The sequence below is a fragment of the Dunckerocampus dactyliophorus genome, chromosome 8 (genome assembly GCF_027744805.1).
Source record: "Dunckerocampus dactyliophorus isolate RoL2022-P2 chromosome 8, RoL_Ddac_1.1, whole genome shotgun sequence".
NCBI lineage: Eukaryota > Metazoa > Chordata > Actinopteri > Syngnathiformes > Syngnathidae > Dunckerocampus > Dunckerocampus dactyliophorus.
The window spans coordinates 23,141,235-23,164,221 of NC_072826.1; the positions used below are offsets into that span (position 1 = coordinate 23,141,235).

At 39.5% G+C, this 22,987-nt stretch overlaps 1 protein-coding gene across 2 annotated transcripts in view; it reads right to left on the bottom strand.

Annotated features, from left to right (window-relative positions):
- plxnb1b (plexin b1b) overlaps positions 1–22,987 on the bottom strand; it is a 103,594-nt gene that overhangs the window by 52,201 nt on the left and 28,406 nt on the right. For both annotated transcript variants that reach the window (XM_054783516.1, XM_054783517.1), the window contains exon 2: positions 1,653–1,723. The gene's annotated coding sequence lies outside the window, so the exon portion shown is untranslated. The remainder of the gene's footprint in view (positions 1–1,652; positions 1,724–22,987) is intronic.

Sequence of the window (22,987 nt, forward strand, 5' to 3'; positions counted from 1 at the left end):
CGTCGACTATTTAGCGTGTTAGCTTCCAATGAGCAGGGTGTTACTGCAGCTGCGTCAGTTATCTTTATAAATGCTGATCCGAAAACTGTGGCGAAGGCGTTTGCGGAGCAGGGCTGTACTAGGGCACAACGAAATCCATTTTATTTTTTCCCAAATTCCTTTTTATATTTTAATTTATTTGTTTACCTTTTACACCTTTCTTTACCAGCAGAGTGTACTTTTCTGACAGTAAATAAAGCGTTAAATTAATGCAATAATCCTTACATTTATTGATACAATACATTATTGGCCAATGTCCATACTTGTGGTTAAGGAAGACGCAGTCAATTCCAATTGTGTTATTAATGTAAGATATTTTTTTAGGACACCCTTATTTTCTTCACACAATTAGACTGTACATGGCAAACTCTTATTTTAAAGGCCGGAAGTGTGTTGTGTGTGTTGAGAATGTCCCTTGACGGTTAAGACAAGACAAGCTCTCGTCCTTGTTGTAAAACACAACATGGTGTAAACACACTCATACAGCCTTAGCCGCACACATTCTGCCACACTAGTGTGCTCTGCTAAACTCAGCTAACCCCGCTAGCTTGCACTCACACTGCATAAGAGGAGTTTCAACGTTTTTTGGCCAATTTTGCCGGTATATCAGGCCGCCGCTTTGACATGTTTTAGTTCAGGAGGGGGCGGGCTAGTGTTCGTGATAATATCACACCACGTTTGCGCGATCTGCCGGGGAAATACTGCCCCACACAAACGTTGGTTCTTCTCACAATAACATCATTTCATTAACATTATGTCAATTTACGTGACATTCCGCATTCAACAGTAGATTCCGTTTGTACTTCCGGAAATCATATTACCCTACTGTACACCGTCTGAACTAGTCATATACACACACAGGAAATAATGCGAAAAAGCCGACCGACCAATCACAGCCAACTGTAGCACATCATGCTAAGGAAGAGGGTTTGCATGGGGAGGCGTGAGCCTGTGTAGCGTACGCTGGTGCCTCCCACACAGGAGCATACATACTCCCAGTTTCACAGACTGAAATAGCGAAATGCAACAAATGTTGGAGATTTTAGTTGCATGGCCTCCAGTTTGGAGGCTGTCAGATTGGGTCTCTGCTTTTTCTGGAGGATGTGGTCCTGCTGGGCCGGGATCTTCAACTCTCACCGGATCGGTTCGCAGCTGAGTGTGAAGTGGCTGAGATGAGAATTAGCACCTCCAAGTCCGAGTCCATGGTTCTTGCCCGGAAAAGGGTGGAGTGCCATCTCCGTGTCTTAGATGAAGTTCTGCCCCAAGTGGAGCACTTTAAGAATCTCGAGGTCTTGTTCACAAGTGAGGGAAGGATGGAACGCGAGATCAATAGACGGATTGGTGCGGCGTCTGTAGTGATGCGGACAGTGCATCGGTCCGGTGAAGAGGGAGCTGAGCCGAAAGGCAAAGCTCTCAATTCACCTGTCAATTTACATTCCTACCCTACGTTCCTACAAAATGCATACCTGGAGAGCAGCGAAGCGTATTCAAGGGTCAAAATGGGTGTGGACTATGAAAAATGCGTAATGGCAGATCTGCAACTCCAATGAATTCATGCTGAATGCCGTTTTATTCCAGACAGCTGCAGCATAATGAACACTTGAACAACTCACCATTTGTTTTCTTTCGTGATTTACAGAGGCGTGCCACCTCTCAACCTCTCAGCAGCTCTTGTGGACATAACCTGAAACACAACAGGAAAAAACACATCAATCAATGTCCTCGTTCCATGTGACTTCCAGCAAGTTGTGCAGATGAAATGCCAACTTTGGACTCATCAGTGCAATACTTTTTTTTTTTAATAAATAACTGCAGTATACTGAAGGCCGTGGGAAGGTTCTTCCAATTGCAATTCCTGTCAGATGAATGTGTATGTCCTTTTTTGCATGTAAAAAAGCACCCGGTAAAGTCCTGTCAAGCCAAGAGGGCTTTAAGGACCTTCTAGTGAATTGGTCCCAGAAAAAGATCTTCACTCATTGCTAGGATACAAAATACAAAAGGCCTTTGGTTGTCCAGTGTACGCCAGAAAAAAAGTGGTTGAAAGATTGAGAAGGAGAAAACCAGAGAAGCTCACACCGTAGTCCATGTTCACTCTGTCAATGCAGTTTTCTTCCTCTACTCTTTTACATTTCAACAAACAATCTCTGGGAGGAAAACAAGCTTGATCTTCAGCTTCAACAACAGGAAAGTTGACAGAGAGTTGACAGACGAGTTGCATACACAGGAGTGTCCTGGGTCTACGTACTTTAGTTCTACATACTCTAGTTCTGTTCCGATAACTTCCAATAAAACTTGACTTACAACGTCCTTGGAATTCGGAACCTCTACTTAGTGAATTGTTGAGTCTTGTTATATTAAATGCAGTCATAAAAAGATTAAATGCAAGAATGAAATGAACAAAAAACAAAACAAGTTTATTCCTGTGGTTGTCTTGCACTCTGGAAGGGGCGTTGCAAGGGAGGGGGAGACAGGCTTATTGGGAGGAGACCACTACGCTGCTTGGCTGTCACTGTCCCTTTCATAGGAGCAGATCCGTTCACATGTTCTAACATACCATCTTTATCCTTCATGACGGTCCTGACAGTCCACCGTCTTCAACCAAGCATTGCTCCACTTTATGAACATTTCACCATGTATATTTTCACTTTCCTTCTCTTTGACGCACCGCCTTCAAGAGTCTGCCTTACGTTTGAACATAAGGTACATCAGGGGTCACCAAGGTTTTTCCTTGTGAGAGCTACTTTTACAAAATGAAAATGGCCAAGAGCTACTCATTTTTGTAATATTTATTTTCAGAGCTTATTTTAAACCCAAACAAAGCGAATATGCTTGTTTTACCAGAACATTAACAAAATGCTGGTGTCCACAACTCACATTTTGTATTTCAGAATGCATTTCTTTCTCTGTTCTTTCATTATTAACTGAAAACCTGAATGAAAAGCAGGCTTGCGGGCACCTCATGTGGTCGTGGGGGGCTACCTGGTGCCCGCGGACACCACGTTGGTGACCCCTGACGTACATTATAGCGAAGTAATTTATCTTATTATGTATTGTGTAAAACTAAGAAAGGAAAAACATCTAATTAAAATCACAAAAAGAATACAGACACACCATCCACCAGAAGGAGCCTGGAGTCCGTTTTTCACAGAGAAGATTATAATGCCGCTGTTTGATGTGTGTGCTAACAAGCAGTGTCAATGGCCCATAATTCCAAAATTTATATGCATTTACATAATATTTTATGTACTGTAGTTATTCATTTTTTTAAGTGCATTTTTTTTCTAATTGCACCTGAAAGTTTCCAGGTGGTTGGGGAACCCTGGTGTACGTAACTCCAAAACATCGTAACTTGAAAGGTCGTACCACCCCTGTGCCGATCTTGCCAATTTTCCTCCAGGAATAAGACTTTGCAAGAAGTCCAACGTGGAAAAAAAAACAGAAACATAAACTATAGCTGCATCTCACTGGTCATCCTTCATTTGTTGCTGTACAAATAATACTGCATGAAGAACATATGCACCAAAATAGTTGCTCAGCAAAACTGATTGGCTTGTGACTTACACATACACTAAAAGGGCACCGTTTGTACAAGGTTTTGCTAAAATGAGTAACAACAAAAATGTCTGCATAGCCTTTTTAATAAAGTGGAAAGACCTAATAATGACAATACTAAAAAAAAGCTAAGTCCTATATGCAGCTGAAAATGACAAGTTAAAACAAAAGCGATATTTGAAAGAAAATACTAGACGCCATTTATCTAAATTACAAATTGATGACATTAATGACATCCGCTTTGTAAAATATTGGAAATTATCCACAAAAGCTTGAAAAAAGGCTGGAAACTGCAAGCCCAATTTGAATCAAAGTTCCTCAGAAAACACTTTCTTACAAATGCATCCACTTTGAGAACCAGGGTTCAAGTTAACTTTGTGATTGAACACGATTGACTACACGGGGCGTCCCTCGTGTTCCCACGCTTCGTGGTTCCGTACACACTCCCAAAACTGATTGATACTGTACAGAAAGAAAAAGACTACTAGTTAGAACTTTAGTTCTTTCTGGTGACGCCTCCCAAGCCTTACACAGACTGTTCTGATTAGAAGTGCACCCAAAAAAAGAAAATTAAAGTGAAATTATACATGTTAAAATGCACAGACAGTGGAAAACATTGGCTCTATGATGCGTTTTAAACCCAACATTGCTCACCACCAACAGGGCTTGGCTCTTTTTTTGTTCGAGCTAATGACTTTTTGCCGTCCCATGGGAATTTCTCATGCTTTGAAAATGTGTCAAATAGCGTTGGTTTGACAGGGCCGTGGTCTGGTGAAAATCCTCCTGCCGTTTTTTGGTGAAGCTGCATCAAATACGTGATGAGGTTGGTCGTATTAAACACCACAGGAAATTTGTGCATGACAAGTTTTGCACTCCGCCGGAACATCTTTTTTGTAGTTGAACAAAAAATACTGCAACACGGCTGACATCACTTCTACTCCTTGCTACTTTGTTAGCAAGTTAGCACACACTGTTGTGATCACGTGCTGGATAGACGTGCTGGGGAATCGACTGCTTGTATCAGAGTGCTAATGTCGGAGATTTTAGATGCATGGCCTCCAGTTTAGAGGCTGTCGGATTGGGTCTCTGCTTTTTCTGGAGGATGTGGTCCTGCTGGGCTGGGATCTTCAACTCTCACCGGATCGGTTCGCAGCAGAGTGTGAAGTGGCTGAGATGAGAATTATCACCTCCAAGTCCGAGTCCATGGTTCTTGCTCGGAAAAGGGTGGAGTGCCATTTCCGTGTCAGGGATGAAGTTCTGCCCCAAGTGGAGCACTTTAAGAACCTCGGGGTCTTGTTGACAAGTGAGGGAAGGCAAAAGGCAAAGGTAAAGCTCTCAATTCACCTGCCAATTTATGTTCCCAGCCTCACCTATGGTCATGAGCTTTGGGTAGTGACCGAAAGGACAAGATCACTGGTACAAGCGGGCAAAATGAGTTTTCTCCAAAGGGTGGCTGGGCTCTCCCTTATAAGGTGAGAAGCACTGTCATTTGGGAGAAACTCACTGCTCCTCCATGTTAAGAGGAGCCCGATGAGATGGCCTGGGCAACTGGTCAGGATGCATCCCGGACACCTCCCTGGGGAGGTGTTCATGCACGTCCAATCGGTAGGAGGCCTTGGGGGAAGACCCAGGACACGTTGGGGGGAATTTGTCTCTCAACTGGCCTGGGAATGCCTCTGGATCCGCCGGAAGGAGCTGAACGAAGTAGCCGGGAAAGAGGAAAGTCTGGGCTTCCCTGCTTAGGCTGCTACCCCCGTGACCCGACCTCGGATAAGCGGAATAAGATGGATGGATGGCTAATCCGATACTGTTTTTTTGCTGATATTGGGACACCCCTACAGTATCTGCATGCTTGGTCTAAGCTGCTCAAACGGCGTCACCATTATGAAGGGTAAAGATAGCATCCTTCAACATGTGAAAGAATCTGCTCCTACGAAGTGGAATGTGATAACTAAGCAGCGTAAATGGCAAATGGTCTTTCACTTGTATCGCGCTTTTTCACCTCCAAGGCAAAAGTGCTTTGACACAGTTAGCATATTTACCTACGGATGACGCAGCATACGTAGAGAGCACAGTGCTCTCATTATTAATAATTCTTTCTCTCCCTCCATGCAACGTCCCTTGCAGTGTGCAAGACAACCACAAGGATAAAAGTAATGAAATAAAAATAATAAAAAATAGAAGGAATGGTCATTCAGCTCCTACTCCTACGAAGGCCGAGGAGCTCCTGCACAAATGCAGCAATGACATGACTGCATAGAATCAAGGAGACGCTGCAGGAATCACCTGCACTGTTTCATTTGGGAACATCAGCCTGTTCCATGTAAAGTCTGATGTTATATACACTACAAACGTACATCTTAAAAAGGAGTGACATCAATCCTGAGGCATCACAGAATGGATGCTTTAGCAGTTGGAGCAAAAGATTCCCCGACATAGCATTCCAGGGAGGCGCATTCAATTCAAGCATTAGACATTTCATTAAGCCCGGCCTTTCATTCACTTTCTATTCACGCAGCCCCACATTCTACAACAGCAGCAAAAGACTGGAAGAATTACCCGAGCAATCTGGCACTGGAACACCAGGGTGTACTGTGGTGTGACGCCACAGAATTGGGGGCACGGCAAAGGAAATGACCAGCAAATACTGGCAAGCCTCAGTGCTCCCAGAAAAGTGATGGAATGTGACTAATGAAATAAAAGAAAGAGACGGACACGGCCATTAATCCCACAATGCCTCATTCAACACCCACTCATTCTCTAATGAGGAGATCTCCTTTGTCTCCCCTGGAAACTTGCAGCAAATAAACATGTTTTTACAAATAACCTTCTTCGTCTCCTTCCCCCACAGCGACACAATAAATAATCCACCCTTTACTCAAAAGATGACTTTGGATTATTTGCACCAGCCATCAAAAACGTCCTGCCGCCTTGTCATGATGCAAGAGTGGTAAAAGTGACGACCACTACAGACACACACTTGTTGGACAACATAGCCAGTGTTGGGAGGAACGCCGTCAAAAATAACTAACGCTCTTATTGTTTTCCAGTAACTGGTAATCTAATGAATTTGTATTTGTTTAATTAAATTTGGTGTGTTATCACCGATATCTATATCAACCATCCGGATCTAGCTTCAGTCACCATTGACAACTGCCGCCGCCGCCGCCGCCGCCACCACTACTACCAAAGGAAAGGAAGCTAAATAGCTAGTCAACGAGAGCTGTGGTTGTGCATGCTCAGGAAAACACTGCCCCCTAGCATTTTGGTAAAGAATTGCAATTTACAAGCTCAGCCCTCAGACTCATTTCATCAAATATCAACGACACACGCCACTAAAAAAAGCTAAATCCCAATTTTTTTGACATAGTTGAAGCTTTTTTACAAAAAGTAACCCAATACAGTAATCCCTCATTTATCTCGGTTAAGTGAATTACCGCCAAGTAGGAGTCCTTATTCATAATGGAATATTTTCAGAGTTACAGCATCGGAAACCTGTTTAAGACCTTCTAAATATGTTTTTTTTAACATTATTAGAGCCCTCTATACATTAAATAACCCCCACCACATTTAGCATGTTTTTTGGTTAATGTAAAAAATTTACGCCACAATTTTGCCTCGGTATGCGTGCATTCTCCTGTTAGCGTACAATAAGGCGCGCATCTTGTTGTGCGTTTAATACACTGCATGAGTCCAACTGTGTTCTTAATGTATTTTTGTCACAAAACAGGGTTTCCCCTAACATTTTTTGAAGCTGTGGTGGTGGGCTGCATGGGAGGGCGGACTGTCGTCACTGTGTCAGGACGCTACTGCATCTGCAATTTTTTTAAATTTATGACAATTAGCAATTTTTTCGACTTATTTATTTATTAACTTATTTATTTAACGTTTTTCAACAACCAGCAGAACATGAACTGAGAAACTTAATTTAATGGCGAAGTTGCTGAGAGCACTTAACGTGTGTCTACAATGTTGAGCCTCCTTTTGTGACCTAACCTATTTAGTCCAATAATACTATGTGACTATTAGTAGAAAAGCACAAAAATTTGGTCTATTTCACACGAGGTATGTACGATGACGTCTCCTTACACCCCTACCCTGCACTAGCAGAGCATCCACCCCCTCACTATGAAGACGGTTGGAGCAGTTGGGTCAAAGGAAGTTCCCATGGTTGTTAAACTTCATGTCGAGGTTAGCATTGACAAGAGGGTCTCTTGGCTGAATGAAATGTGGATTGGGATCACATGACATCACAGCGACGTTGCCAAATGGCTGAGGTGGGAACAGATTGTGAAGGGCACAAATGACAGCAAGTAGCAGGTTATCATAAACAAACAGCTTCCAGACAGGAAGCTATAAAAGTCTCCAGTTTATCTCACCATAATTTAGCTCAGACAGGTGGGGTTGCTGTTAGGCCAACACATCGGAACAATTCCTTTCAGAAGGAAAGAAGGTAGTGTGCTGCATCCTAGGGTTAGTTTGCTTGGTTAGGGTTTAGAGCGCAGGTGTTCAAACTCAAGGCCTGGGGACACAGATTCGGGCCACCGCCAGCTTTTTGTGTGGCCTGGAAATAATGCACGTCAAACATTTGTTCAGTCAATTTTGACAGAAAATTTGTACTGCATGCAACTGGAGTTTTTTATTTCTGTTGTTGTGGTGGTTTGGGTGGAATCACCCACTTTCCATCCAAACGACTGTCGTCTTGACCCACTGTATTTTACTAACAGTGGTTTTGCACCACAAAAAGAATTAAACTGGTCTTGGTGGGGGTGTTCCTCAACCTGAGAGAATAAATGCTTGGATCCTGCACCATCCCCTCAGATTAGAGCTGTCCTAGAACGTGGGTGAGAGGCCAAATATCTTCTAAGACAACCTGAATGGTCGAATTGTACACATTTTAAGCAAACCTGAGGCCCTCTGATGGCAGCCACACCACAACGGATGTGGCCCGCGGTGAAAACGAGTTTGAGGCCCCTGCTTTATTGTGTGGCCCCTGCTTTATAGTGTGCATTACGCTTCAGCTTTGTGACAATATTTAACTGACGTGCCATCGTAAAGGGTCCCCCAATATCCAACCAGTACCCCTTTATTGTGGTGCTCATCACAGTTCTATGGATTGATATGCTCACTAGATGCCAGAGGTTAGGCTAGGCCAAGGGTGGTCAAAGTGCTGTTTTTTTATTGGCCGGCGAGCCATTCTAAAAATATCATTTAACAAGAAAATGTAAAAAAAAACAAAACAACAACAGCAGCTAAAATAGAAAAATGTGCAGTAATTTTACAAGAGTAAAAGTAAAAAAGTGGTAATATGACACTGACACACTCTCATACTGCTCAATGGAAACTGAACATGGCACTTCATGGAAAACTTTTTCACATCTGAAAATGTGAAAAACAGAATAGTTGCTCTAGATAAAGACATTGTAGGTTAGAAGAAGATTGAAAACACCCTAAATGTGAGCTGCAGGATTGTATTTTTTGCATGTATTTTTATGAAATGACCATAAAAGATTATGCAATAAAAATGTGTAAAGCTTTGCTATACCATTGGGAACTTGAGTGGGCAGGGCAGCAGTTATCTCAAGGCAAATTATGCAAACATGACTTTTGACATTGCTCTGCTCCATCTCACTGACTTTGGCCCCGCCCACCATGCATCCAGAGCCAGTTATGGACACCAGCCTGCTCTTGCAAGACTTGTTGGGCTTCACTCCACTGACAGCCATCTTGGTGTGTTTGGTAGCCACAGTCAACCACAGTCATGTGTCTCACACTTGACAAAGCCTCCCACTCCTTCCAGATTGATCAATAAAGTATCAATCTTTTTTCTTTTCATCCTCAACAGACAGATACACACAACAGTTTTCATACTAGTTAGCTCACGATGTGCATTCGAAGCATATAAACATTCAAAGCTTCAGCTTCAAATATAGGACATACAATGGTCCCAGTCAGGACCTGAGTTCCGTGTCGGGGTGTAACAGCACGCCATTTACGCCAGTTCAGTACGTACCTTGGTTTAAAGTCAAGGTTCGGCTTATTTTAAGTACAGCAACATAGCAAAATGCCAGTGACTGGTGGTGCATTTGATACATGGGTGGTTTGCAAGGTTTGATACCAAGAGTGGAAGAGGATTCCAGTAACAAGCTGTGCAGCTCTGCTCAATTCCACGGCCAAGAGGATTAAGGCCGTGCTAGATAACAAACTAAATATTAACACTAACCACATGATTTGGACATGTTGACTGTACACTTGAGTTGCCACATATTTACACAATAATGGCTGTCCTTCAGAGGGCAGAGGACCTCCCTGAGATACTGTCGCATTCTTATTTACCCTTATGAGGTACGTCATTTTCATGATATAACAAGTACGGTAGCAGTATGTTGTCCCATTATTTGTGTTGGGTTTTAATCACTTCATCATCTCAATTTGGCTGCAAATCAACTAGTTTCACTTGTGGCTGACTTACCAGATTCAACAGAAAGGATGCAGAGGCCTTTTTACTATTTTTCTTTTTCCACTTTTTTTTACTCTCGTTTTCTTGTTTAATTGTATTTTTTGAACGTGCTGCGGGCCAACAGAAAACAAGCTACTGTACTTTGATCACCATGTCCTATTATGACTCCTACACCAAAATGTAGACAGAAGTGATTCAAACAGCAGTTTTGGTCAAGTGTACTCTTCTTCTATGCAGCAAGTATCTCAGCTTTGTGTTCTCAGCTGACAAAACATATTGTTATTATTATTAGTGGTATTAGTACCAACATTTCAGCTGTTTCTCATCATTTTGCCATTCCCCCCCCCCCATTTCTGTTGTTTTTTTGTATTTTTTTTGGTTTATGTGTATTAGAATGTGCTGAGGGCCTAAAAAAACAAGCTACAAATGGTTGGACACCCCTGGAGTAAGTGAAGAAAAGGGGGAGAAACCAAAGAGTAGCACTGAGCTTGTGCTTTCAGCTTACGCGGGGGCAGCAGCGGGAGGTGGAAAGACAAATATTTGGCCTCCTGGGGAGCAGAAAGATCAGAACGGTAGCAAAGTACAAAGTTATTTTTAGAATTAGCGGTGGAAAGGGAAAGCCAGGCAGCCTCAGACTGGTACTGACAGATGAATGTTATTGTATGACACGCTTGGACAAGAAGGGACCGTAATGAACTGTAATAATAATAATAATAATAATGGACTGGATAATGGACCGGCCCCCCCATTTGAAATACTTTTGAAAAACTGCTAATGTCTATTTATCTGTACTGTGCAGACTGAACTCAAAACTGAAACCAGCGAAATGCAACGAAATGGAGAACAATGCAGCATACAAGTGTATTCAAGAGTCAAATTTCATGCTGAGTACAACAAATTCATACATGTTGGCAGGTCTGCACTAATGTTTCATGTCCTCCCTGCCTCTCACACGCCCCCTGGCAGTTCACAGCTCCCCGCCCCACTATTTGGGAAACACTGATTACACTTATACACCAATTCATTTACATTTCCCTTCTTAAAACACATTGTTCCTGTCGTCGTATTTTCCTCCTCCTGTCCTACTTCTTGAACCGAAAATTCATTTAGCCGGTTAGCTTCTTCGTCCTCTGTTTGTTGGCGGTTGAGAGATTGATTGACAATGGTCTACAGCCAGTCAGGGTTCTCTCTTAGCGGGTTCTCCAATAAGGACTGTTGTGGCTCTATATTTAGCCAGCTATTTTCTACTGTGGGTTCCTAATATGCTCGTACAGGCACACAAACACACACTGAGGCGAGGTGGAGCCGCATATGTCTTCAACTCTCACATGAGTATACAACACCCTTTCATGGCAGCAGTAGTAAATACAATAACAGACACATACAACAGAGCACCGATAGATCGCTCTAATACACCACAACAACAAACAAACATGCAAAATTGCACTTAAAAAAAATCAGCGAAACAGCGAATCCGCAAATGGTGAACCGCGATGTAGCGAGGGAAAGCTGTATACACCAAACATTAATTTACGTTCTACAGCAAACGTTCATTACGTTTCTACATCAAATGTTCATTTATGTTTAGATACCATTCATTGACATTCATATGCCAAACATTTATTTACGTTTATACAGAAAACATTCACTTCTGTTTCTACAGCAAACGTTCATTTATATACCATTCTAGGGCTGCAACTACCAATAACTTTAATACCCGATTAATTGTCGATTAGTTTTTTGATTAATCAATGAATCTGATTTTTTTTTTTTAAACACATTTTCCTCTTTATTCAGAAATAGACGATTTGAACTGAATAAGTGCACAAACACCAGGCTGCCACTTGAATGTTCTGTTAAAATAATGTTAAATAATAAGAAATGTAAATGTTTGTCAAATAGCTTCAGTGAAACAAAAAAATGTACACAAAAATACAATCATGATCATTTTCATAGTCGATTAAACTTTGGGTTCGCAAACAAGCAGTTGGGTCTGTAGCCAATCAGAAAAGAGGCAAAAATGCCCATCAGTTTTCCAAAGTCAAAGCTGATATGTGTGAATATCTTGTTTTGGATAAAACAAAGACAATAAGTCTGCTTTCATGGATGCTTAGGCTGAAAACGGAGGATATTTACATATTTAAATCAAAAACCGATTAATCGATTCCCGGAATAGTTGCTGATTAATTTGGTAATCCATTAACCATCGATTAATCAATTAATTGTTACAGCTCTATATCATTCATTTACATTCATACACCAAACATTCATTTACGCTTATACACCAAACATTCATTTAGGTCTATATTCATGTAGATTTATATTGCAACACTGATGGACATTTATGGAACTTGCTAACAAAGTGCAGGTTTGGATTTGAATGACAGCAGTCTCCCTGCTCAAATGTTCTTAGAACGACATTTCAGCATTGCTCAAGAGATCTGATTAAATGCCAAGTTTAAACTTTCAGAGCTGTATTAAAATACAGTCCGTATTTTATATGTAAAAGGCAGTTATGCATACAGTATACAGAGTATACTTACAAGTATACTTAGGGCTATTTTTTAAAGTGCAAACTGTACTTGATCATAACTAAAACTGTCTTAAGAAGCTGCCTCCATGTGAATGTGCAAGAAAGCATGCATGTAAAGCTTTCTCAGTCCCACCATCATCCTCTCTTCAATGGAACACGGCTCCATGTCTGAGAAGCTGTTGCAATGTTGAAAGATCATTTGGTGAAAATGGAGGCACGACCTACACGCATGCAAACATTGGAGCCAACCTTGGTGTTGTTGCCATCTTCTACTTTCTATGCTTTGTGAGTATGCCAGTGTGTGTGTGTGTGTGTGTGTGTGTGTGTGTGTGTGTGTTGTACTGCCACACAAAGAAGGTCTTTGTATGCCCATGTGGCTAATGCTGCTTCTCGTGTTACTTGGATCAAACGCGAGTGTGTTTTGCTTATGGTGTGAAAAAGACCACTGCTACCATTACTTGTCTTGGTGTTCTCCAAAGCCTTGCTTAAAAAAATGATACTCTCGATTATTTAAATATTCATTTTAACAATAAACTTGTAAACCAACAGTGGATTGACTATGTTTGCATGCACTAAAACAGTCGCATTCCAGAAATAACCGTGTCTCTTCATTTTTCACACACTTTCACACGATATGAAATACAGTGCACATGCATGCTCTCTAATTATTCTTGGACAAACTCTGTGTGCGTCCTAAAGACTTGGGGGGGGGGGGGGGGGGGGGGGGCCATTGTGTTCATTTCAACTTATTTAGCATGTGTGCGTAGAGGAAGAGAATGCTACACGCTAGGTGGAAATTAATAATGGAAGGGTGTCCAAATGGCAGCACAGGGTCATTCGCAGCCCGCGGCTGGTCTTTTATCGGCCCATGGCACGTTCAAAAAACATAATTTATTTATAATTTGAATTTTTCATGCTTTATTTTAACAAGAAAACAAAATAAACAACAAACTGTGAAAAACAAAATCTGCAGTAAATTCACAAGAATAAAGTCAAAATATTACCAGAAAAAAGTTGAAAGAGAGAAAAAGCCATAATTTTACAAGAATAACGTTGTAACATTATGAGGAAAAATAATGTCATTTTAGTAGTTAATCTATTCAAAGTCTTATTTTTTAAAGTTGTAATATTATGAGAAATCAAAACAACAAATAAAGTTTGCTGAATTAGGTTTGGGAAAAAGTTATAACGTTACAAGAATAAAGTCAAAATATAGCAATAAAGACATAATTATAAGAAAGTTGAAATAGTTGGAAAATTTAAAACTCCAGAAATGGAAAAAAAACAGCTGTAATTCTACGAGAACAAAAGTCAAAATATAAAGACAAAAGTCATATTCGAACAAGAAAAAAGTCAACATTTTACAGCAATAACCTTGTAATATTATGAGGAAAATTAATGTAATTTTAGGATCAGAGTCAAAATGTTAAAGAAAAAATAATCTAAAAAAAAAAGTTGTAATAGAATAAACAAACAATAAAAGAAACAAAACAAAAAGTTGTCATTTTTGGAAAACTGGGTCGGAGAAGAAGTTATAATATTATGTTAATAAAGTCAACATATTATGAGAATAAAGTCATAATATAACAAAAAGAAAATGTACAAAGATCATTTAAGAAGGAAGTTGAAATATTTGGGAAATGACAACAGCAAAAATGGGAGAGCGACGTTCATACGAATAATAGGCTTTTTTACTGATAATCACAAAGCTGAGATGCAGCTTTTTCTTGAAATATAAATAACTTCTTAGCATGTGTTTTCAACATGTCTTACATGCAGTGGGGAGGCTTTCCATGTGTTTAAATGACATCTGCTTTGGTTCTTGCGGTTGTGTTGATACTCAAACATACACAAAAGCACCACTGTGATGGATTTTCACTACACAGTGTATTATTTTTAACAATTAATACATATTTTAATTACATGTCAATGAGGTTGTGTAAATTGTTGCGTATGGACATCCCATTCTTACCTGGCTAAAGTTAAGTTCCAAATTCCCATGCAGTACTCATTCAAAGTGAAAGACAGGAGGTGTTGCATCCTGCATTTACTCGGTAGTCAAATATCATCAGCCACGAAAGGTGAAGTATTTGCCACGGAAGTGGAGATCCAGATGCAAGCCTGAGGAGTGTGCACGGCCACCATCATGGAAGGCCAAGCTGTGGAAGCGTGCAGAACATCACCACCACAAGCGTGCAGCCTAGCCTTTAACTAGCAACAATCATGATGGCGATAAGAACATTCTTACATCGTTTGGTTAGTAAAATAAGCACAAAAAAAGCAAACGTGGAAAAAAAGCTGAAATGTTCATACTAATAACTAATAACACAAGATTTGTCTTTAAATATAGCAAGTGTTTTTTATCGGCCTGTGTCACAGAAAAACAAAAAAACATCAAACATGGAAAAATAGAAGAAAAACGCAGATGATACTAATAACTAATAATAAGATTTGTCTTTGATGTAACATTTTTTTATCTCTTTATCCTAAGAAATGACATGCACATGCCTCATGGCCGATTATCCAATTATGCAAATTAGATGATGAACAATGACCCCCTTGTCTGTGTAGTTTGTTGTTACAACGACAATGTTTGCATGTGGACAAGAGGCCAAAACGCACAGAAAACTCCATGTAATCATGTGGACATGACCTCAAAGTGTGACAGGACCACATAATCCAGCCAGCCTTGCATTCCGCCTGGATGCAAAACAGTGTCCGCAGCATGAGGCGAGAGCGCTAGCCATCCAACTAAAAGCCCCAGCTGTCAACTCGATGTCCAGCGCAACTCTTCAGGCGTCAGGCAGTGAGAATGATCAATGTACCCCAACCCACCCCAGTGCCACAGATTTATTTCAGTCCTGCTGGAATTTTTATTGATACACAATAGATATTTTACAAAAAGTTGACTGCAATTGATTGTTGATTGCATTGAGAAAACCAGGATTACAAATTATGAGGGTTGTCAAATGATCATTTTTATTTTTTTTTTATTTTTATTTTTATTTTTATTTTTTAATCAGATTAACCACGGTTTTCAAATGAATTGATCATGATTAGGGCTGCTTTGAAGAAATTCATATTAGTAACAAATTATAATTAAAAAAAAAAAAAAAGGATCGATACCGGATCGGATCGGATCAGATCGGCAAGACTATATAAAAAAAAAATCGAATCGGAAACCAAACAATCCGGATCGGGACATCCCTAATCATGATTAATCACCATGTCATACGATGTCTGAAATATGCCCATTTTAACTATATTTTAACTATCAAGTTAAGAGATGGCACACATCTGAAAATCTATTTACCCAACACTGGTTTCTTTAATAGCAGAATATTTGAATCACACTTTAACTGTGTTATTATGAGCAATGAGGAGTTGCGTTCAAAGACACCACGTCATTTAAGTTGCATTCACATGTTCTGAGTCAATTTTCCGGGATTTCCGAGCATACTTAAATGCAGCACACATACACGCATAATGAAGACGACGTTGTGACATTTGGAGTGTCCGTGAATGCATCTCACGCTCACGCTCATTGTCCAGTGACAAGGAGGAAGTGTCGTTGCAATAATGAATGGACTAGAGATGTGTTTGTTTGGAGTTGTTGGAATTGCACTGCTGTTGATGTGTTCAGGCCAGAATGAAGCTATAAAAGAGCGGCACACTGCCACAAAAGCGGCCACCGTCTGTCGTCACCACAGAGAGCTGTGGCTTGCCATGATGTGTAATTTAAAAAATTTTACGTAATGAAATAAAATGTTACGACCGTTTACGTGCTATTTTTGACAGCCATACAAATTATACAAGAATACATTGTTTTATATCCTGTAAAACCATATCTTATGCTCATTCTTAAATGTATTTCTATACTAAAAAAAAAAAAAAAAAAGGTAAAATTATATTTCTTGCTATACAAAAAAGATGTTCTTTAAACCAGTGGTGTCCAAAGTACACTCATTTTCTTTGTCAGCTATAACACAAAGCTAAGATGTGGATGTTTTGTTCAGATAGTTTAGCACAAGGGCAGCCTTAACCATCAAAAGAGCCATTTTGCCTTCTCTTCCAGTAATGGAAAATAGTAAATCAGACCAGATTTCCCCGGCATTGAATTAAAATAAGAGGCTTCTAGATGACTTGTCATTGTTGACACAAAAGTGTACAGCAATTGAGAGGACAAACGCTGTGCTATGACGTTGTTGTTGCCATGTGTCTTTACAAGGGCATGTCAAATGCCGGAAATTCCTCTACTAAGTGAGTGTTGCCGTGCTGGACCTTGAGCCGTGCTTCAGCACTTTGCCAGCTTCTTAAAAGGTGAGAGTTTTAATGAGCTGCTTGCAATGCAAATATAGTCTGCGTAGCTTCAGGAAAAGTCATTTCAATGCACTGATTTTTACCTCTAGCATGGCACAGAGTTAAAAATGTTTGAGCCCGATATGGTGGAGCGGTTTTAACAGTTTTGAAGAGGAAAAAATGCCAACTGTAGTAGATTTTGGGCGAAAAACTGAACACATACTATAGATACAACAGTAACAGTACACCGCTACCATGGTTTGACGCATACCTCGGTTTATAAAGTCATGGTTGGGTTCATTTTGGGTACAGTAAGGAAACAAAATGCAAAACATAAACCTTTGAAAATGAAAAAGCTGAATTCCCAAAAATACAGTGGCACATCGGTTAGCGGGGTAAATTTACGCCAACATTTTGCCTCAGGTTACGTGCATTCTCCAGTTATAATGTACAATATCGAGCGTGTCTTGTCTTGTTGTTAATTAAGTCCAGCTGTGTTCTGAATGTATTTTGTACATCCCTATTAGCATCCTATTACTGTAGCTTGCTAATACATCAAAACAGGAAGCGGAAGTCAGCTCCGTCACCCGTCTATGATGTCGTCGGAGGTTGACTCTGTAGTTCTTTGTTAACTAACACAGTTACGCCACATTTCTCAAAAATGTTAACACAAAACAAGTTTTAATAGTTTCACAGTTATATTTTTACATGTACTGTGTAAAACAATTTTAAATATATACACATGATGAATGAAAGGGATAAATGAAGATTTAAGGTTACTTTTAAATTCATTGAAGGTGTGAGACATGATGTGGCAGCATGATCAACATGGACACCACCTTCCTGTTTTGCGATGAGTAGATTTGTGAATTCAATAGTGTTTCTCAGCTTTATCAAAATGACGGCACACGCAACTTTCTTTGGCTCCATTTTGGTTTATATTGCAGCCGTGATCAAAAGAAAAGGAGAGAGAAAAAATAACAGGAAGGTGATGTCTGTGTTGCTCTCGCTGCCACATCGTGTCTTTGGCAACAATCACATCTTCAGTGAAGGTAAAAGTAACCTTAAATGTTCATTTATCCCTTTCATTCATCACGTATAATTACAGTCGAAGCTTGGTTAGCATCATTAATTTGTCCTAGAAGGTCTGCCTTGAAACAAAAAAGATATTAACCGAATGATTTTTTTCCCATAAGAAACAATGCGAATGCAATGAATCCATTCCAGAAAGCCAAAAAATGTAAACACAAAACATGTTATTGTTTTACAATTACGTATAGTTTTACATGCAGAAAACAATTGCAAATGCATTTAAATACATATGTGCATGGCTCAGATCAAGGGTACCCTTTGCCGTCTTCAACTTCACTTGAATAGTATTTGAAATTGTTGTTCTAACAATGTGTACTATGCCTATCACTCTGACGTTTATAGAGTGAGGAAGCTTACCAAACCATAAATTAAGCCTATTCATGTTTTTATTTTGCGTTAGCACGGCTATGTTGTAAAAAATGTCTATATTTGGACATTGAAATGTTACATGTAAAGCATGTCTACTTTTGTTGTGAAATTAACAATATTTTCTCTGAAAATTTTGTCATGATTTCTACTTAGAATTAAAGAATGATGTCTGAAATTGGTTTCTAATGTATTTTATTCAAATATTCTCAGTGTAAAAAAAAAAAAAAAACTGTCGTGTAATCATTAGTGAAAAGTACATCACCTTGGTGTCCGCCTGCTGATGAAAATTTTGAAGAACATAATTCCATGGAAAAACAAACCCCATGATGATTACAATGGTATATATTCATGGAATAATTACTCAACTCTGCAACTAAAGTGATTTTTGTGTATAAAAGAGTAAAATAAGATTATTTGAACAAAAGTCTAAAACACCTAAATTTTTGTGTCCGGCTAGTAATGTACGTACACTTCGAGCTCACAGCGTAAATTGCGTTTTGCTAGTAAATATTGAATTAGAAAATAAAAAGTGCCTTCTTGGGCCAAACAAAACTTGTGTCCTTCTGCCGATTATTCGCCAAATACGTGTCCGCCATTTTGTGTTAGCGTAATGTACATTCAGTACGTTTGTTTAACAATCATTGTCAAGTCCAAGGTAAGATTTTTACATGTTTATATATATTGATTTTTTTCGTCCCGTGAGTTATAAATTTTGTGTTTATCGAGCAGTGTAACTCGTTTTGACAGCCGTTTTTTTTTTTTTTTACCTCTCATAGGTCGCCGTTTGTCTCCTGTGCACGAAGCGGCAAAAAAAAATACGCAAAGTGGGCAAAATTATTCATCATTACTAGTCGGATTTTACTTACTTTTATCTGTCATATTATGTCATTGACATTTATCCGAACCAAATAAATTGTAGCGTGTTCGTTGATAAATTGCTCCGTATTTAACCCGGAAGCGATCGGCGTGTCCCTCATGGGAGGTCAAAGATCGCCTTATAATTTTAGGTGTCTACCATGATAATTCAAGAACCACTCACTCAGTGCATTTCACTGAATCCTGGCTCATGTTGCCACAGTGCTGCAACGATTAGCTTATATTGTAGAGTTGATGGGCCGCATGGTGGTCTAGTGGTTAGCATGTTGGCCAACACAGTAACAGCCCGGAGATCGGGAAGACCTGGGTTCGATTCTCCCTTGGGCATTTCTGTGTGGAGTTTGCATGTTCTCCCCGTGTGAGTGTGGGTTTTCTCCGGGTACTCCGGCTTCCTCCTACCTTCCAAAACATGCAGGTGAGGTTAATTGGTGACTCTAAATTGTCCTAAATTGAGTGTGAATGGTTGTTTGTCTGTATGTGCCCTGCGATTGGCTGGCGACCAGTCCAGGGTGTACCCCGCCTGTCACCCGAAGTCAGCTGGGATAGGCTCCAGCATACCCCCGCGACCCTAATGAGGAGAAGCGGTCTAGAAAATGGATGGATGGATGTAGAGTTGATAGGTCAAAGTTTATGTCATTACAGTCTTATGAACGGCTGATGGGATTTGTAGTCTTTTTATTGATAGAACAATGGCATGGTAAGGACTGAAGGTCAATTTTTCTTTGCCATATTTTCAGAGCTTTAACTCAAGATCTAGATTTGTCACTTCTTTTTATTTACTTTATGATACTCTCTCAAATATAAGTTACTTTTCAAATCTATGCAGAGATAAGAGCATAAAGTCGACACCGAGTTATGTGCATTACATTTAAGAAAGAGTGAACTTCGGAGGGTTGCTATGGGAAATGGAAGATGTCTCGAGCTCTGGTACGTTGGGTGTGTGTTTTGCAATGTTTCAAGTTTGTGTTTATAACATTACCAAGGTCTATCCACGAGTTTGAAATTTTACCCAAAATGTAATGCTTGGGTACCCTTGATCTGAGCCACGCACATATAAATGTGAATGGAAGGGATAAATGAACATTTAAGGTCACTGTTGCCTTCATTGAAGATGTGATTCTTGATGTGACTGTCCCCAAAGACAGTGATGTGGCAGCAAGATCAAGCACCACCACCTTCCTGTTTTGCCATGAGGTATTTCTTGCATTGAATAGTGTTTCTCAGCCCAAGTCTCTGCTTTTCTTTTGATCACAGTCACAAAATAAGCCAAAATGGAGCCAAAGAAAGTTGCAATTGTCTGCATTTTGATGAAAGTGAGAAATACTTTGAGTTCAAGAAATAACGTAGCAAAACAGGAAGGTGGTGTCCATGTTGATCTCCCTGCCACATTGCTGTTTTTGTCAACACTTCATCTTGTCTTCAGTGAAGGTAGAAATAAGCTTAAATGTTCATTTATCCCTTTCATTCATCATTTATATGCTTTTAGAATTGTTCCATACATGTAAAACTAGAATTATAAAACTATGAAAATGTGTTTTGTGTTAACATTTTTGAGAGGCAACCACTGATGACATCATAGATGGGTGACGTAACATAGTCACTTTTGGTTTGGTTGTCATTTCGTTCGCTAGCAAATACGATGCTAACAAGGACATTTTGTGTTAAAAAAATACAAAAATAAAGGGATAGTTTGGATATTTTGACAAAGTTGAATGACATCTCCATCAGTTGTGTAGTACATCAACAGTGACTTAGGCGCCTTCTACATTTGTATTGGAGTTCATTTAGCCATTTTTATGCTCGAAAATGCTTCATTTAGGCAAAAAAATACCTCAAATTTGCTGAAAATCTGCATATTTTTTTACGAATAATAGGACATATTCAACCACAAAACAGCATGATTTATGAATTCATATATTTAAAAAAAAACGTGATAGAGTGAAGCTGCAAAATTCGAACTGACTAGAAATCACAGGAGCAGCCAAACTATGAAAAAAGTGCAACTTATAGTCTGGAAAATACGGACATTTCTTGGTGAAGGAGGGTGAACAGGTATGACACACACAGAAAAAAATGTAAAAAAAGAAGAAAGGACCAGGCTTGTCCACATATGCCCCCCCTCCTCCATTGCGTCGATATTTAATGACATCACTTGTCACTTCAAAGTCAGCTACGCTGCACGAGTGCATGTGTGCACCCCAAAGCTAACTGCGGAAGAGCAATCACATTACCGCATTGTGTGCACATGTTTGTACCGCTCACACCGCTGGCAGGAAAAAAAACTATAAGAAACTTTCACTCTGCATCCACGTTTTCTGTTTTTTAAATATAACATCAATTAATTACAGCAGTTGAGTTTAAAATGGGACTTCTTAGAAGATGAAGGATTTGAGCTGTGGCTCAATGGCACACTGTGGTGTTGCGTGGGGTTATTGTTTGGAATTCTGTGGCGGTTTTGGGAGCTGTTAAGTCATACTTTCAAGGCTATTTTCAGCTGCAGTGCACTCATAAAATAGCAGGTTTGAGGAATGAAAAGGCTTTAATTTGAAAGGAGCCTTTGTAGCCGAGTCCTAGGATCTATGGAGGGAATACAATTTTCACTTTGTGGACTATTTCTTGCTATCTCTAGTCTTGCTGTTGCTTTCTATTATGAACGTTTGTGAAATGTAACTGTGGAGCAGCGATTGCAATACAGCCATGTGTGCACATGCTCGTATTCACGTATCCATGAGAAGACAAATAACCACAACCACCACACACACACACACACACACACACGTCTAAGGCACTGTTCCAGTTACGTACAAGTGTGTATTTATGGCCGATGCCTCTACAGTATACAGCAGTAATCCTTCACCACTTTGAATTTCACTCTCACTTTATCAAAAATATATTCATTAATAAATCATGTTGTTGCGCGGGTAAATATGGACTAATATTTGTTAAAAATACGCATACTTAAGCAAATTGTATGTATTTTTTTTGTCTAATTGTAAGCATAAAAATGGCTAAATGAAGTAAAATACAAATATAAGGCATTCGAAAGACATTCAAAGACGTTGCAATAATATGGAGTATTTTACACTGGTCACTAGGTGTCAGTAATGTTACATTGATGAGACAATAGCCACCGCAGGAAGTACTCTACAGAACAGGAAGTAAAAAAAAAAAAAAGAAACTCTCCCAATGCTAATACGTTTGAATCTATAAATCTTATGTCTTATTTTCTCTTATAATATCTACTATATTAGGTAATGTGTGTAAAAAGGTGACGATAGGAGTGTTATTTCTTGTCTCAAGGGCTCTAATAATATTAGATACAATATTTAAAATGGTGTTAAACAGGTTTTCTATGCTCTACTTCAAAATGATTCCATTTATAAATAAGGAATCCTACTTCACAGAAATTCACTTATCACGGTCGGGTCTGGAACCAATTAACCATCATAAACGAAGGATTACTACTGTACAGTCGTCCCTCGCCACATCGAGCTTCACGGCTTCACAGCTTTTCAAACATACAGTATATTAACAAATCATGCAGTTTGTGGTTGAATACAGCCTATTATTAGTAAAAAAAAAATTAAAAAACAAAGCATATTGAAGCAAATGTAACATTTTTGGCCTAAATGAAGCATTTTCAAGCATAAATATGGCTAAATGACGTAAAATACAAATGTAAGACATTCAAGCAACAGTCTTGATCGTCAAAACAGCAGGCTTTTATTGCAGGTTAAAATTTTCTCACAACAGGCACAATAATAATA